Source organism: Mastomys coucha, unplaced genomic scaffold, assembly GCF_008632895.1.
Source record: "Mastomys coucha isolate ucsf_1 unplaced genomic scaffold, UCSF_Mcou_1 pScaffold16, whole genome shotgun sequence".
NCBI lineage: Eukaryota > Metazoa > Chordata > Mammalia > Rodentia > Muridae > Mastomys > Mastomys coucha.
In genome coordinates this window covers 45,507,962-45,522,481 of record NW_022196898.1, presented here as the reverse complement: position 1 = coordinate 45,522,481, position 14,520 = coordinate 45,507,962, and the positions used below count along the sequence as shown (strand labels likewise).

The following is a 14,520-nucleotide window of genomic DNA, read 5'->3' as shown; positions in this document are numbered from 1 at the left end:
TTTCATCCTCATTGTTTCCTAGTGCTTTGAAAAATGATGGCAAACAATGTGTTTATCCATTTGTTAATGATCATATAGGGAGTGTCCAGTGATTGGCTGTTACGGTAAGGTTACTATGAGCATCCATGTTGTTTTGTTTCACTTGAGTATGGAAACGTAGGTCATAGAATGTCTATGCATTCCTATTTATAAGATACTGCCAAAAAAGTGATTTTTAAATAGTGACTAGAAGAAGATGAAGAAGCTAGCCAAGCAGATGACTCAGGGAAGAATTTCCCAGGTTAATAAGCAGACAGAAGAGTCATCACAGCCAAAGAAGTGTGAGAAGGGAGAGAGTGTGAGCTCGGAGGAGATAGGGCCGCTAAAGGTGGTGATTCGATTTTAATGATTTTAGACTTTACTGAGTCACATAGGGTACTGAGCGTTTTGACTGAGGATTAATCTAACAAGTGTCAGTTGACTCTGACTTTGGAAAAGATAAAATCTAGTTATAACTTTGTAAACAGGGTGTAGAAGGGCCCGGATAGGATGCAGGAAAGCAATTGAGAAACATCTGCAACACTCAGCATAGGACAAAGTGGGGAAGGCAGCAGAACCAGTGGGATTTGATGTAGAATGTGAGAGAGAGACAGGAATTGATGAGGACCATGGAAATGACAGAGCTGTAACTGAGACAGGGAAGGTTGTAGATGGGGAAGATATGAGGTAGAAGCGTAAATATTCAATTTTAGAATCATTGTGTTTGAGATATTTGATAGATATTTCGTGTGACAAGCAAGTGGTTGGGTCTATGTCAGGATTTCTGGGAAAAGGGTTGAGCTAGTGTCTTAGGGTTTTACTGCTGTGAAGAGACACCATGACCAAGGCAACTCTTATAAGGACAACATTTAACTGGGTCTGGCTTACAGGTTCAGAGGTTCAGTCCATTACCATCAAGATGGGAGCATGGCAGTGTCTAGGCAGGCATGGTGTAGGAGGAAATGAGAGTTGTACATCTTCATCTGAAGGCTGATGGCAGACTGGCTTCCAGGCAGCTAGGAGGAGGATCTTAAAGCCTACACCCCCAGTGACACACCTACTCCAACAAGACCACACCTCCTAATAGTGCCACTCCCTGGGCCGAGCATATCAAACCATCACAGCTAGAGACACAAATTGTGGTGATATAAGCATGCGGATGGTATTGGAAGCCTTGAGACTCAGTTGGATCACCAAGGCACTGGGGTCATCTAAGGAGGAAAAGGCCCACAATTAAGACCTAGGCTACTCACATTGATAAGCATTAGAAAAGGAGAAAGGGAAGCAAAAGGAGATGCCTGTGGGGAGAAAAGGCAGTAGCCAGTGCTTGATCCTCGAAGCCAGATTTAAAACAACCACAACACAACACAACACAACACAAAACAAAATAAAATAAAACAAAACAAAACGCCGGGCGGTGATGGCGCACACCTTTAATCCCAGCACTTTGGGAGGCAGAGGCAGGCAGATTTCTGAGTTCGAGGCCAGCCTGGTCTACAGCGTGAGTTCCAGGACAGCCAAGGCTACACAGAGAAACCCTGTCTTGAAAAATCCAAAAACAAAACAAAACAAAAAACTGAGACAAGGGAGGGCTCAGAGTTTTGAAAGACGTCTGGAGCCTGATGACTACAATTTCACCTTTGGCTTTAACACCAACCATGGTCTGCGTTCGAGCCGCCTTGGCGGAGCAGCACTAAAATCCACCTGATTTTAGTGAACTTAAATGAGAGACAAGTTGTTGAGGTAGTGAAAATGAACGGTGACATTAAAGAGTTATGTTCCAGTGAGCCATAAGCAACTGACAGTAACTGGTAAGGGTCCTGGTCAGCAGAAGTGTTTCTATGAAAGATGAAGAGTCCAGATACCATATAGTAATAGAATTTTTCAGTAGGTAGTGGAAATACTAATGGAAGAGAGAAGATGAGACTTCCTGGGTTTGGAAAAGGATCTGTGGTAGAGAAAGGGTACGGGGCTTGTGTTGGCACATGGACCGATGTGGCAGACACAACTATCACAAGTGTATTTGTTCCTCCAAATGTATTTTCAAAAGTATTCATAGAGTAAGATGCTCCCCCTCCTCCTGAGGGCTCATCCTCGCTGAACCATCCTTGCTCACATCTGGGATGTACATTCCCCCTGTGTGTGCACAAATCCTACCTATCAGAGTCCAGCCCAGACTGCACCTGCTTAGGTGGGCCTTTCTTCATCAACACTGGGCCAAATCTTGTCTCTCCATTTATTTTCTTCAACTGACTACAGTTCAGAATAACTATTTGACACCGATCATTTCATCTCTATTAGATTTTTTTATTTAATTAATTTATTTTATATATACATATGAGTACAGTGTAGATTGTCTTCAGAAACACCTGAAGAGGGCATCGGATCCCATTACAATTACAGATGGTTGCTGGGAATTGAACTCAGGACCTCTGGAAGAGCAGTCAGTGCTCTTAACCCCTGAGCCATCTCTCCAGCCCCTAGATGATGGTGGTGGTGGTGGTGGTGATGGTGATGATGATGATGATGATGATGATGATGATGATGATGATGATGACGACGATGACGATGACGATGATGACGACGACGACGACGACGACGACGACGACAATGATGAATGTATAGGTTTCTTAGATCTCCCCATAGATTATACTTTGCAGGCTAGATCAGCACTAAATATCCCCCATTGCTCTCAACATAAATATTACTGAGCTCAGGTGAGAAATCCTGGATCTGTGTGGCGAGGTTCTGAATGCCCAGTAAGCTGCAGAGGAGACGCAGCTGTGCAGAAGGGGTGGGTGAGAAACCGTCTTCTCCATCTTGTTATGTCCTCCCCTGTACCTGGCTGCTGGGAGAAGTCCAGCTGAAGCTGACTCTCCTGGAAATGCACCGAGAGGGCCTGGTAGATTTCGGAAGTGGATAACTTGAGAAAAAGGCCACCAGCGAGTGGAAATCCTTGACAGAGTTTGAGCCACGGCAGCTCATTTGGTAAGTATGTCATTGTCTTCTGTAGGCAGGATGTAGTAGCCATAGTGAGGCAGCAAGTGGAGGCTGCGAGGGATGTCACGCTCACACAGACTCGGTGTCCAAACCCTGAGAGCTCAGGGACCTCTCTGCTGCCACTCAGCAGCTTTGCTGCATTCCTAATGAACTGGAATCATTTCTGTAAGTGATGGTTGAAAGGAATTTACTATTAAGGCCTGGTGTAGATTGGGCTTGAGGCTGTGACCTGAATAGAGGATTACTGTTTTGGTAGGGTGCCACCTTGGTAGACACTGGAAGCCTCCCACTTGTTTAACCTGTTCTGCAACACCGAGAGGCAGTCAGAGACAAGGTACTCTTTGGGCAGAGAACAAGTAACATTTGTTTATGTATGTTTCACCAAAGACTTGATAGGTATTAAGGGCTTAATAAGTTATAGGCAGTAAGCGTGTCTGGTGTGATTGGACCACAGGATTAATGGCAAGGCACCAAACACGGCCACACACAATGTACTTACAAATGTGAAGAAATATAATAGAAGCCACACATGCCATGTGAAATTCTCTGGTGACCACATTTTAAAAAAACTGAACAGAGAGGGCTGGAGAGATGGCTCAGCAGTTAAGAGTGCTGGCTGCTTGTCCAGAAGACCCGGGTTCAAATCCCAGCACCCACATGGCAGCTCACAACTGTCCGTTAACTCCAGTTCCAGAGGTTCTGACACCCTCACCTGACATATGCAGGCAAAACACTAATGCACATGAAATAAGAATAAGAATAATAAAAAAACTGAAAAGAACCATGTAAAATTGATGGATGGTAATAATGTATTTTAAACATTGTTAAGTTCAACATAAAATTGAAGAACAAAAATTCTTAATTGTTTTTTAAGCTTGCATATTCTTTTGTGATAATTAGTATTAAAAATCCACTGTGAACTGTCCTTGCACAGTTTGCACTAGTCACATCTCCAGGGTTCAGTAGCCATGGGTGGCCTGTGCCTGCCATACTGAGTGGCCCAGCTGTGGGGTACCTGTAGGTTACCACTGTCCCAGGTTTCCACGAAAGGCCTAAGTTCACAAAGTTACCTGATGAGCAGGGGATTTGCACTAGGCCCGGCTTTCAAAGCAGGGGTCAGACATTAGAGTATAACATCAGATCATGTCAGATCCCATCAAGAACTTAAAAGTATTCAGCTGGCCATATTGGCCAATGTATTTATGTTTGGGGTGTTTTGGCTTTTGAGATACGATCTCACTCCATAGACCTGGCTAGCATGAAATCATTATGTAGAGGAGCTGGCCTTGAATTCAGAGAGATCTGCCCACCTGAGTGCTGAGATAAGAGGTATGTGCCAATTTGCCCAGCCTTTAATATAGTCATTATACACCAGAGAAGTCCTAAACCTGCTGCCAGAGGGGAAATAAAAGAAAAAAAGAGTGATTCCTGGAAAATGCAGCTCTTAAACAGCTGAGAGAAATACATCATTTATTTCCCAGAGCATCCCTTTTAGCTTCAGCAATGGGGCTGGGCGCCTGTCTCCTGCGAAGTATCCTGGGGGATTGCAGGGACTCCAGCCTCACCCCAGCTCTTACCAGGGGCCTGCAAGTTACTAAGTTAAGCCCAGCCAGGCCTATTTGTGAACATAGACTCCAGCCAAGTCAGGGAGGTTTGTCCTGCTGAGGAATGTCCTGGTGAGGGGAGAGGCTCACTGAGATCATTGGTATTTCTGTGCACAGCTTCTCACTTGCCAGCTTGGTTGGGGCGGATCAACAGAGGCTCTGGGACTTAACCAAGAGGCTAACAGAGTGGTCAGAGAAAATGAATAGCTTGTGGCATACCGGTCAGTGTGAGAAAGACAGCGTGTATCTTGGGACCTCTGGCCACAGTCTAAATAAAATAGCCAGGGCACCTCACTTTTCCTCATGTATCCTTCATTAAAAGTAAACATGTTTTAGAGCAATATATATGGGGCAAAGGGTAGCTAGGAGATCCTTGAGTGTCCTGTCCAGTTTTGCTATGAGTTAAAATACAAATATATATATATAGATAGATATATATATAGATAGATATATACATCATATACAAATAAAATACATATATATGTATACATATATACATATATATATCCCTACATGTATAGCTTCCTCTACCATTGAATTCCAAGCACACCTCATTTTAATCTTTTTTAATTGAATTCCCAAACTGGGTGTTGGTCAGAATTGGCTATTTTACCTGTGCCTCTGACTACTGTGTGGGAACTACATTTATTGAATACCTTCAATATGTCAATATTCTCATTTCACCTTATTTAATTGGATCTGCTTGAAATTAAAACCTGAAGGAACTGTGCTAAAGTCCCTGAAGTGATCGCTAGAAAAGTGGGGAGACGTAGCTGTGAAGAATGGCTGAATCTGCATTTTTCTGTTGTTTAATGTAGTAGAATGTGTGAGAGTCGGAATTTACACCCCAGCTGATAGCCATCTTTCCATGCCCCTGCCTCTGCACTGGAGTCTTACCTTCCCTTGATGGTGCTGTAGTTCATATTTATTTCCCAAACTAGAGCTGGGAGGGAGAGCAGCCCGAACCTGATACATCATCTGCGGGTTTAGTGGTGTCTCTTTGGAGCATGAAGTCAGGAGTCACATGAATTCACAATAAGTTGTGTATCTGCTGCTATTTATATCTGCCACCTGTGCACATTTCTGGGTAGCTATCTGATGCTGGGTTTTCTCCGGCTTATTGCACTCTACTATAAATCAACTACTTAATTAGTTAGACTTAGGCTATAAAATCTGTGAGGGCTGTGTCAGACTTGTTATATCTAAAAGCTGTTAGAGTGTTCGGCACCTACAAGGGTTGATGCTTATTAAGTATTTGGTTGGGGGAGGGGAGTAAGGAAATGCTGACATCTCACAAGTCTTCCTTGCCCTCTACCACTTTTCTCTGTTTTTTTTTTGTCTGTCTGTCTGTCCCCCCCCCCCACTGCCTCTCTCCCTTTTGCTTTGTCTCTATATATATCGCACACACACACACACACACAGAGCCATATTTACCCAAACATCTAATTTTAGGGCATCAGTGCTCTTAGATGTAAACATCTGTGTTGATCTAATCAATGCCAGTCAGCATGGCTTTAGGACAGATCCCATGAAAGAACTGACGGAGGTTGGACTGAGATGCGGTGTCCTGAACAGAGTGTCACAGTTTGGACACAGGGCCTACTGTTGTAGAAAGCAAACTTTCCACTTGTTTTTTTCCATCTCCTTGGAAGACTGGATACTCAAGCTGGCTCTGGCCGGGCACCACCCTGGTATTGCATGCACAGTGTGACTGTGCCTGAAGACAGTGCACTGTTGTCCCTTCCCTGGCAAAGAAGGATACTTGTCCTGTGTTGGAAGAGCCTCGGTGCCTCATTTGGGCCTTCGTATACAACTGAAAGATGGTGAGCAGACTCTGTGGGAAGGCAGGAGTTGTACTTCATAAACCAAGTCCTCTATTCTGTTAAAGTCTAAGAACGTAATGTTCTGCACAGGAACCCAGCTGCCTGGATGTCTGACATTCACAGAGGTCACAGGGAAAGCAGGTGGCATTGTGTCTCTTGTAGGCAAAAGGGAAAGGTTGGAATTTGAATGAATCAAATGTTTACAAAGCTTTGGGATGACTCTTGAATGTCACACCATTAATAACAGAACCACATATCTGCACCTATGAGAGTTCTGTTTTGCTTAGAAATTTTGTGAATAGAAGGAAATTTTATTCATAAAAGAATTCCTTCAGAAACTACTAAAATGATTTCTAGGGATCATATAAGCACCACCATCTTGTACCTCAGTCAGGAGGATAAAACTCTGTATGAAAACACAGTATGCTCTACCACATTCTGCAGAGATGAATGCCCCAGTATGATCAGAGAAGTCTGAAAAAGGAAGTTATTCTGTATATGAAGAGCTCTTATGAACCTTACCTTTCTAGAGAGGGGAAGCTCATACGTTAACAACTACTTCTCACTGGGGTGGACAGACCTGTAGGAGGGTCTCATAAATGCCTTAAACTCTTACTCCCACTAAAATATTTATTTTTTAGTTTCTTTAACTTACAGAATTTATTAGGGTAGTATTTCTGCTATACTTATTTTCATCTCAAATAAGACTTGTTTGTGGAAGGCCTGCTCCTCTTTGGCTTCTCCTGTCTTTAAATGTACAGTAGGTTCCCTGAGGTCTGACCCTGAATTACCTTGTACTATATAGAGAACTCCCTGAGCTCACAACCTTGAGGCCAAGAAAAGTGTTTTCAGTTTGGCAACTTTAATCTCTAGTGAATATTGTACTCACTGATTTTATCATGTATACTGACATGTTGTTACATATAATATTTACATGTTACATTTATAGTACACATATCACATATATAGTATATTACAAATGTACATACACATACATACATATATGTGTAATATATGCTACATGTATATTATAGGTGATATACTACATGTATAATATATTAAATATGTACATACATATATGTAATATATGTTACATGTATATTACATATGCTACTCTATAATACATTATATATACTATTATATATCTCTAGATATATATCTATATATCTAGAGATATATATTATATGTAATATATACATGTAGTATATGTGTATGTGTGTACATAGTGATGTTATCTGCTAACTCCTAATCATAGAGATCATGTGTTATTTCACATATACACACATACACACAAATATATAGCACACTACAGTTTAATACTCAAGCAAAAATACAATTGAAAACCGATGACAGACTGTTTTTTTAAATATTCATTCCCTAAACTTACATGGAGAGATACCGAGGGCAAAGAACTTCTGTTAAAGCCTAAAGGAAAAGTCAGATGTCTAAAATAGCTGATGCAAGGAAGAGTGAGGTGGGCACAGTCTAGAAACGGGCGTTGGACAGCCACAAGTCTTGGCTTTCTCCTGCTGCCCATGTGTCCTCTGACACCACCCTCAGTATGGATGCTAAATTACGCTCATCTTGTACTACAGAAAGTTTCCCAGACAGGAGGAAGCTTGAGGTGAATCCCAGTAAGGTCGAATTTAGAAGGGAAAAGACACCACAGCCGGAGTGGCTCAGGCAGAGCCCTGGTGGCATCCGAGGACAGCTGCATGACTGGTTTCACGGTCGGTAGAAGCCCTCGTGTTTGGAGGAGGTGGTGGTGGCGCCACTGAGCATAGAGGCAGGTTTACTCTTTTTACTCACCAATACCAGGAAATGGACTCAGCACCACCATTCTATGTAACTCAGCGGGTTTAAAGAAGCCAATGTGGGGAGCCAAGTGTTCTTTGTCTTGGTTCTAGTTTAGGTAATTCCGGAAATTAAAAAGAAAAAAAATGCAAAGAATCTAAGTGTTTATCTTTTTGTAGTGAAAAACACCCTGTTTGACGTTATGGGAAAGTCTAAATGTGCACAAAGATAAAAAGAATAGCTCTTCCTGTCCCTGACCCATGGACTGGGGCATGTCCCGTGTCCGCAGCTTCAACACTTCCCAGTGGACCTTGTTCTTCTGGTCTCACTGCAATGTTCTGCCTTCTCTCATCTTCCTACAGCAGCTCGCAGACATCGCTTGACCCTGCCTGGCAACAGGTCAGAGTGGACCTCAGATAGGATTTTTATTTTAAAACGTAAGCACCACAATATAACCATCTACAGAGAGTTTGAAAAGGTTTTCCTTAATGGCAGCTGTTATCTATCCCATATTCAATTCCCCGTCAAATGCTCATGTTCAGATCTTGAGACCTTGGTGCCTCAAGACCCTGTGCTGTACATAGAAGGAGAACAGGGCCTTTCAATGGGGAGAAGAGACATGAGAGGGAGAAGGTGAGGCTGGGATCCAGTTTCTTTATCCGAGTGTGTAGAACAGCACCCAGAGACTGTTCCCAGATTAAAACAGAAAATCTTTTTCTTTTTTAATTTTACATTTTTCATGTATGTGCGTGTGGTGTGTGTGTGTGGGGTGTGTGTGTGTGTGTAAGTGTGTGTGCATGGACATGCATATGGAGGCCGGCATTTGATGTAGGAAATCACCCTCCATCACTCGTCTACATTATTCATAGAGATGAAGTCTCTCAATCAATCCCAGAGTTCACCCATATGGCTAGTCTTGTTAGTGAGCTTGCTCTGGGGAAATCCTGTCTTTGTCTTCTGAGGCTAAAATTACGAGGGCCACCATACCCAACTGATTTATATGACTTTCTAGGGATTTGCCTCACGAGGCAAGCACTTTAACCACTAAGTCATCTCCCTGGCCCTGGATTGTTAAAAGACTTCAGATTAAATTTTTTTCACTCAATCTCAAAACATTATCCTATATCCCTGCCTTGGATAGTAGACCTCAGTCCATGAAACAAGACTCGAGTTTGAAATGTGAATTTTTAGCATGGGAGACTGGTCGTGCAAGAAACTCTAAGGACCCAGAGTGCCTCTTGCCCTGAGCTTTAAATAGGTATTATTCCATGCAAAGCTACTCTACAGTCGATATATCATGTTTGTGAGGAACAGAGAAAGCTTTGCTTGTAGATCACTAGGGAGAACAAAGACAAGGACGCATGGATAGAAACCCACATGGGAACGTAACAAACCTGTACATCTTTAAAACGAAGTAGCAGCACCTTCCCCAATCGTTGGTGGGGAACTGGGGGGCAGGGGAAGGGGTGGGAGTGGGGAACAGCTGTAGGGTAGATCATCTTCCTTTGTCCATTGGTCCCTTGTTAGCTGGCTCGTTGTTGGATTTATTCTGTCATGAATTGTATTGGGAAAGTTTTTGAAAATATTATTCTTAAGAGAGATCACTACATTTGTGAATTTTATGAGCACTTAAATCCATTTTAGAGTTAAAATTGAAAACTCGGAAACAGTCAGCTGACCAGTTTGTTGTATTTTTTAATTCAGTCCTAGTTGACGTAAATGCAGGCAGGGAAATCATTTTAAGGAGTGCCATGTTTAAGGTAGATTGCTGCTGAGACCCTGGTCTTACTGGTCTCCGGGTTAGGGCACTCTGCAGGTCATGGCAAGCGTTGTTGAAGTCCTGTGCATTGCTAAGTGTGGCAGCCCTGGCCTGTGATTCTATTTATTATACGTAATTACACTGTAGCTGTCTTCAGACACACCAGAAGAGGGCGTAAGATCTCATTACAGATGGTTGTGAGCCACCATGTGGTTGCCGGAATTTGAACTCAGGACCTTTGGAAGAGTAGTCAGTGCTCTTACCCGCTGAACCATCTCTCCAGCCCCCTGGGCTGTGATTCTAAATGCTGACATTGTGATGTCATTTAGGGTCTTTCTCATTTAACCTAAGCTTCAGCGCTGAAGGTTTTCCGTGAGCTAATTGGATATTCCTTTCGGGAGCATGTGGCAAAAGAGGTGCCTTCTTCCCCAGCTCCCTTTTCTTCGGTACATAAATTTCTCTAGATATTTTAATGCAGTGCTGACAAGATCTGCTGATATAATAAGCAAGTGTAGTTTGGGACCGACTTAAGCTATACTTGGAAAAAACTTATACAGAAATACTCACGAAATATAGATAAACTACACCATAAATTACATAACTCGTAACTCTGCGTCTCTTTTCTCCCTCCCCTACCGTTTTTTTAAATTTCTCTTCACTACTTATCTCAAAAGACTAACGTGGGCAGTGTTCAGACTGGGAACCTGTGCTGGGGCATCCTGCATTTAGTGTACTAATTTTCTCTCCTTTCTATGCTTCCATGTTAATCTAATATGTGGTTATGGACCACAGCTTCAGCTATCTCAGCCAGACAGGACAAATCACTACCGTTAGTGTTGGCAATAGCCAAGGTTTTTTGAATGTTTATAGCATGCCAGGACTATGCCTGTTTGTCCATTGTTTCACTTAGTTATATTAATATCTGTATGAGATTAGGACCACTCTAGTCCCCTTGACAGAGGAGAAGACTACAGGTTCTAGAGGGCAGGTGCCTTGCCCAGCCCACTCCTGGCCTTCAGTACTTTAGCTTTCGGCCATTATATCTGCTGCCCCCATAAAGACTTTCAAGGATGGACTCCCTACATCACGCTTTCTACGTACAGTTTCCCACAGTGAACTAAACCACACAAGAGTGGGTGTTGTTTTCAGAGCTGATCTCTGAAATAGTGAGGCCAGGGTAGAACTGCATTTGTTTCTGTCTTTACCTTAGAGGCCACCCTCCTGGCTTTCAAATTCTTTAGATTTAAAATAAACGACTCAAAGTGGATAGATGCCAAAGCCTTGGATGGTGAACATCTTCACACGGGTGGTGACTGGGTGTGTTTTGCGCACCATCTCACTTCATCTACACAAATCCCCTGTGAGATGACTCTACACAAAATCCCCTGTGAGATGATCATTACTGTCTTCACTGATAAGGAAAGCAGCCACCCAAGCCCTGAGGAAACGGAGGCCCAGGGTGATTAGCTAGTCTCCATGTGATGCTGGTGCTCTGTGGCTTTGCACTGGGTGTCTGCCGGGCCTCCCATGCTCCTGCATTCCTTGTGGATGTGTTTGGTTTTGTTTTAGAACATGCAGATTTCATGGAAAATATTTGCAAAAGGTGTTTCAGAAGATCATCCGCTGATCAGCTTTTGCTTGTTTTAGACTCTGTGAAACACCATGAGATAGAGAACCTGTCAGGTTATTTAAGTATCCCAGGCATTTACCTCGGTTGTCCAGCTATGAGACTTTATTTTCTGAAGCCTTGTTTACCTATCTGAGGTGGCTAAACAAACATCTAGACTTCCCTGACTTAGTTAAGTTAGCCGGAGATAACAGCATAATTGCCAACTGAACAGTGGTGGTGTACACCTTTAAACCCCGGCAGAGGCAGGCAGATCTCTGAATTTGGGCCCAGACTGGTCCAGAACAACCAGGACTACTGGGAGAAACCCTGTCTCAAAAAATAAAAAATTGAAACAAAACAAACAGAAAACCCATCATTGCCAATACTTCAAAAAACATAGATTAAGTTTTCTTTGTGTTAGACTTAAGTCAGATTAGCAAGATGGCTCATCAGGTAAAGTCTCTTGGCACAAAAGCCTGAAGACTCAAGTCTGATCCCCAGAATCCATGTAAATATAGAAAGAGAGGAAACAACTCTACAAAATTGTCCTCTAACCTCCATGTGTGTGTTGTGTCATGCACACCCATACACACATCAAACATAAACAACAATAATAAAAAAGTTTAAGATGAGTTAAACACATTTTACTCATTCTTTGTCTTACTCTGAACAGAGAAACATTAACAAACTTGAGCAGGTTCAACAACTGTGTCTGCTGGTAGCAGGAATAATAGTCAGCTTAGAAATCCCGTTCTCAGTATCACATTCGGAGTACCAAATCTACCCGAAATACTATGATGTCAGAGAAAACGGATTACCACTGCTCCCTCATGATAATGTTGCTAACTGTTGGTGGCAGCAGTTATAAATATCATATGTATGACCTATGTGTTCACACACCATCATAAGAGGCTGGGAACATGGTCCAGCAGTTCCTAACTACATTAGTACAATCTTCACAGTCGATATAATGTTATTTGTGTGTACGTTTTTAGGACTGATCATTTGGTATTGGGGCACCAGTTGGATGTGCTCTTCCCCAGGGAGAACTCTTTCTCCAGCTCTCTGCATTCCTTAGATTCCTGTAGTTCTTTGTATAGATCTGAGGCCCGTGGCCTTCCTCTATCTATGTTAGCGTGTCTGTTGTGGTCGTCCTTGTTCAGCTCATGCTTAGGCAGACGTGTTGGTGAGACTTTATGGGTGTAGCTTCTGACATTATTGCTGAGTCTTTGATTGGCAATAGCTCCCCTCCAGTCTTCTTGGTATGGCTTTCACAAACCAGTTGCTCGCTTGCTTGCTTCCTTCCTCTTGTATATTCCACATGGGTGCATGTATGATACATGTATGTGTGAATGTGTGGGAGTACATGCCCCATGAAGAAGTCAAAGGAGAAAGTCTGTTGTCCTTCTCTATCACTGATATTATGGTATTCCCTAAAATATCATAATAAAATGTTATATTTTATTCCCTGGAGAAGACAGGATCTCTCACTGAACCTGGATCTTACCATTTAGGCTACACTGGTAGCAAGTCCCAAGATCCTCAAGTTTGTGCTTCCATTCTGATCTTCCCTCTCATCCCTCTGCCTCCTAACCCCATGTGGGGGCCACAGGCACACACATGACCACACCAGCTATTTTATGTGGGTGCTGGAGATCTGATCTCAGGTCTTCATGTTTGTGCAGTGAGCACTGTTTGCAACCGAGCCGCCTCCTGGTTCTGCTCATGTTTTCTGTATTGATTTCCCACTCCTTGTATACAGCAGGCTATTTAACCTACAGGGATGCACTGTGCAAGCATCACTAAATCCTTGTTCATACTTTACGGGTATACCTTTATTTCCTGTTTTTGTTTGCCAAAATCTTGCTGGTTGCTACTGATAGGTTATTTCTGTGCTGGTGAAATGACCCAAGTCAAGCCATATTAGATTATATCAAAGGCAGGTTTATTGGGAAGCTGTACTCACTGGCCCCAAGGATTGAGGCCAGGGGAGTCACCATGGGGAAATGGGGGAGAGGGAGGGGAGGAAAAGAGAAAGAGAAAGGGAGCATGTGCAGAGAGTAGCAAAGGAGAAGGAGAGGGGGGGAGGGGAGGAGAAAGACCAAAATGTCTGAATCTTATAGGGAGGAGCCTCTGGAGGAAGGGCAGCCAGGCCCTGGGCTGGAAAGTTCAGGGCTGGGGCGGGGTATGCCAGGTAGGGACTGAGGGATGCTGGGAGAACCCGGAGGCCAGATCTGCTTTGATATATAAAATATGCACTCAGTCCCTTGACCCAGGGTCCAAAACCAAAGAAGCTGCCCTATCCTAATAAGAATTGTTCCCTACATACATAGATTTACTGTCAAAACCACTCTCACCTTAATATTTATAAAAGTCCAATTTCATAATAAACTTTCATGATATTGTTTCTAAAACACACACAAAAAGAATTTTCCTTAAAAAAAAGTTAAACCCAGAGCTGGAGAGACAGCTTAGTTGGGAAAGTACTTGTCATATAAGTGGGATACCTGAGTTTGATTGCCAGCACGTACGCCAAAAAGTAAAATAAAATTAAAAAGCCAAGTGTGGTATCTTATACTGATAATTCTTGTGCTGGAGAGGCTGAACCGGGTGGCTCTCTGGAGCTCAGTTGCCACACGGCCTAAGCTAGTACAGAGTTCCAAACCAGGGAGAGAAGCCTTGCCTCAAAGGAGGCAGATGGCTCCTGAGGAATGGCGCCTGATGCCCTCTGACCTCTATCTGCACATACCTGTGCACCTATACACATGAACACACACTCACACATAGTGAGAACCCCTCATATTTTAAAATACAATGTAGCCTAGATCAGTAGGAAACTTTGGCTTTGCTATATATCTGTCCTCTAACGGTTTACAGAGCTGATGGTCTAGGGGGAGACGTTGATTATTCAGA

At 43.0% G+C, this 14,520-nt stretch overlaps 1 protein-coding gene across 12 annotated transcripts in view; it reads left to right on the top strand.

Annotated features, from left to right (window-relative positions):
* The window catches only part of LOC116093483 (myomegalin), a 193,134-nt gene that overhangs the window by 78,441 nt on the left and 100,173 nt on the right, over positions 1 to 14,520 (top strand). The gene's annotated exons all lie outside the window — the stretch shown is intronic.